This window comes from Notothenia rossii (assembly GCF_949606895.1).
Source record: "Notothenia rossii genome assembly, chromosome: 2".
In the NCBI taxonomy this organism is placed as follows: domain Eukaryota; kingdom Metazoa; phylum Chordata; class Actinopteri; order Perciformes; family Nototheniidae; genus Notothenia; species Notothenia rossii.
In genome coordinates, this window is record NC_136904.1 from 27104061 (window position 1) to 27107690 (window position 3630).

General features: G+C 39.7%; 1 long non-coding RNA gene across 1 annotated transcript; it reads right to left on the reverse strand.

The window, feature by feature from the left end:
• Positions 1 to 626: 626 nt before the first annotated feature.
• Positions 627 to 2676, reverse strand: LOC307028556. The gene is made up of 3 exons (XR_013805034.1): positions 2549 to 2676; positions 2275 to 2351; positions 627 to 663 (listed from the first exon to the last, which is right to left on the reverse strand). It is a non-coding gene; the product is annotated as an uncharacterized lncRNA (long non-coding RNA).
• Between the last annotated feature and the right edge of the window lie 954 nt (positions 2677 to 3630).

A 3630-nucleotide genomic window follows, 5' to 3' on the forward strand; every position in this document is an offset into this window, starting at 1 on the left:
AGATTATTCCCTGCAGCTGCTAGCAAACACAACCTTCTAACGATCTCCCATATTCTTATTGATACAAGTGGAATCAAATAATTTAAACAACCAAATTTGCCAGAATCAGCACAGACTCTTCATCTCTTATCAACCCTGTACATACACTATGATAACATATTTTGAAAGGGAGTCAAAATGACTGCAGCAAACAAAGTTTAGTCTTCAAATACCAAGTCTCATTTAAAATAAAGTCCTATACAGATGAAATAATAACTTCATACCCAGTACAAATTGCTGCCGGCCTTTAATAAGCTGCAGATTAGAGAATGTAATCACAGAATTTGATTCTGGTCTTATCATAACTGGAATGCATTTCTAATGGGAACACAAATCAAGCAACATCCTCTGGCAGCAGCATCATGATAACCTTCTGTTCCCGGCAACTCCAACATACTTAAAAACTCAACTCATGAGAATAACACCCAAAATAACCTTCACGGTCCAATCCACACACAATCCCAAATTACTGTTGACATCCTGAAAGTTGCATCCCATGCAGAGCGGTCTTACCTTTGTGACAGTCATGCAGAATCAGTGGGTGAGGAGCAGGCCAGTGTCCCCTTCAAGCAAACAGCAATGCCGCAGGAGTGGCAGAGTGATGAGGAGGAGAGAAGGGCAGCTCTGCTGAATATGCAGAGAGAGCGAGAGAGGAAAGAGGAGGGGACAGACAGGTTAGTGTGTCTGGCTCACTCAATACGAGAGGGCTGATTGCTGCTGCTGCAGTGAAGTAACGGCTGGCAAGCCGGCATGCGGTTGGTTACTACAACAGGGAAAAGCTCTCTGCTAGGATACACCCCCTCCCTCCTCCCTCCCTCCCTCCCTGCCTGCACACACGCACACACGCACACACACACACACACACACACACACACACACACACACACACACACACACAGGAGATGATACACACAAAGTCTAGTCACTCTCTGTCTCTCGCAATATGATTAGTGATGGCTAATACAGCTTATTGATGAGCAGTCAGGCAGGGCAGCAGGAGGAGGCGGAGCAGTGCTGCCTGGGACAGGAGAGGAGAGGATTGCAGGAGAGGGAGGGAGGGAGGGAGTTGGATGCTGTGTCGCAGTCTGCTCCTTAGGCATGAGGCTAGCTGCACGTCATCCGGTGTGTATAAATGTATGTGGGTCTGTGTGTGTAAATGACGGGTGGTAAAAATAACATTTTAGGAGCAAACTAGGCTGAATGTATTATTTCTAAAGGTGAAAACATTACAGAGACCTTGGCAGACACACAGGGACATACAAAAAGGAATACACACAATGCTGAAGCTAAAAAGCTGTACTTATGGACACTCTTTGAGAAAGATTCTATTCTGACCCTACACCATAGGGCAAACATTCAAAATTACTTTTCATCACTGTTCGGTGAAACCATAGTGATATAATTGTATCACGTTCTGCTGTTTAAATGAATGACTTTAATGAAATCTGAATGAAATCAGTCTTAAGATTTTGTCGTGCACGTATGAGTTTTGTCTGAGTATTTGCAAACATTCACCATCACAAATTATTCCTATAAATATCATGACACTGATTTAAACCCTAGACACAGCCCTAAACCTGATGCAAATGCAAACTGTAATTCTTATGTCATGCGTCATTTTCTTCTATGTTACTCTTAAGCCTTGAATCAAATTACATTTTCTAAATAAATCAGACACAGTGTGAAATCTTGTGTTTGGGTACCTTATGTTCTGTGGAAGGAAGGTAGGTATCCTCTAATTAATGTGCAAGTGGAGAGGACATGAGTATAGAAATACATAGGCACCCACCCACCCTCACTCGAGCAGTTATACATCTTTGTCATACTTATTGTGTAAATACAGGATGCTAGACACTGGCCAAGATTCCAATTCAGTTACCATGGTTCAATTTCCCATAGCTGTGTGAGACTCTTCTCTAGTGGCTGCAGCCCACAATACTGGCTTTGTTTAGTGCATCTACAGTACATGTGTGTGTGTGTGTGTGTGTGTGTGTGTGTGTGTGTGTGTGTGTGTGTGTGTGTGTGTGTGTGTGTGTGTGTGTGTGTGTGTGTGTGTCTCTGTGTGTGTCTCTGTGTGTGTCTCTGTGTGTGTAGTGTACTGTAAATGTCCGCACATGCTGCAGTAAAGGTCATTAAAAGTCAGAAGGGATCTGATACTGAATGACATAATAGAAAGTGTCCATTGCAGGAAGCTCATTATGGATTTCTCTCTTACTTTAGCTGTATCACACTCACCCTCAATATCAGTCTATGCGTGTCATCTGTGGCCCCATCTGGGCATATCCTGTCTGGAACAATAGCATTTCCTGTGTCTGTGAACACATTATGGGAGGTGGTAGAGTTTTAAAAAAAATGTATATGAGAATATATCTTGATTACAATAAATGCCTACTTCACCCTTCATACTATACAACTTGTGTAGTTTGAAATTTCAGTGAATTAAATAAAGATTGTTATGAAGTTAGTCATTTCTCCAACTTGCATGAGCATGATCTAGTGTGAAACTTACTGGGTGTGCCATGGCAATATAATGTAGAGATGATTTTTTTCACAGTGTTGGAAGTACGTAATCCTTTCAGTATACATCAAATACAAGGTGGTGGAGGAGCTGATATCATTGGGCAGAGGTGGCAAAAACAGGAACCTGCAGACCAGAGGAAGCCATAATGTCTCACATGTTCCATCAGACATCTACATGATCCCTAAAAGAAAATAGAGGTAGGTATAACATATTTATAAAGAAATATTGACAAATGCAATAATAATAATAATAATAATAATTGTGTCTTAAATTAATTATTCCTTTTTGTTCCAGTGAACAATGGCATGTCTGCTTTGTATAATGAACTTAATTTCCTTTGTGTTTCCTAGTCTGACTCTCTGACCACTTTCTGCACCATACTTAACAGTTTGCTGCCATCATGTGGTGAAGTCATTTTATTACCTCCAAGTAGTATGGCTCAAGTAATAATAATGTTTTTTACTAATTTTTTTTACAACGCTGATTATATTTACCTATATAATCAGCTCATGCTTATAAAGTCAGACAAGCAAATTAAGTATATTTAACTTAGTGTCTCAGAACGTGTTATCTCTCTATCTAATGAATACAAATTGAAACAAATCAACAACAGAAACAAAGTAAACTCCCAACTGAAATGTACTGTAAGATTCAATAAAGTTAAAGTGCTGGGCAAATGTGCACACCAAGATCAGTCAAGTCAAGTTACAGTGTGGAAAATTAAATAGTGACACATGTTTCTCGGAACTATGGTTGTGTTATTCTAAATAATCGAAAAAAAATAATCCCCATGACAAAACATGAAATTCTGTATTGTTTTATCTGTGGACTATTTGCTTAACAATCTTAGCCTCAGGCACTAATAAAGACACCATTAACATTGAACTGTTAAATCTGAAAACCGTTGCCAGACGGTAAAACACTGTAGCAGATTGTGCTGTGGGAGGTGGCAAAAACAAAATCATAATTGTTTTAAAATAAACCAGATTTGATTTCTGACTTTGAAGTTAAAGTAACAGAGGAATATTTGAGTATTTCAGAACCCCCCTACAAACTTCTGTCTTTCCACG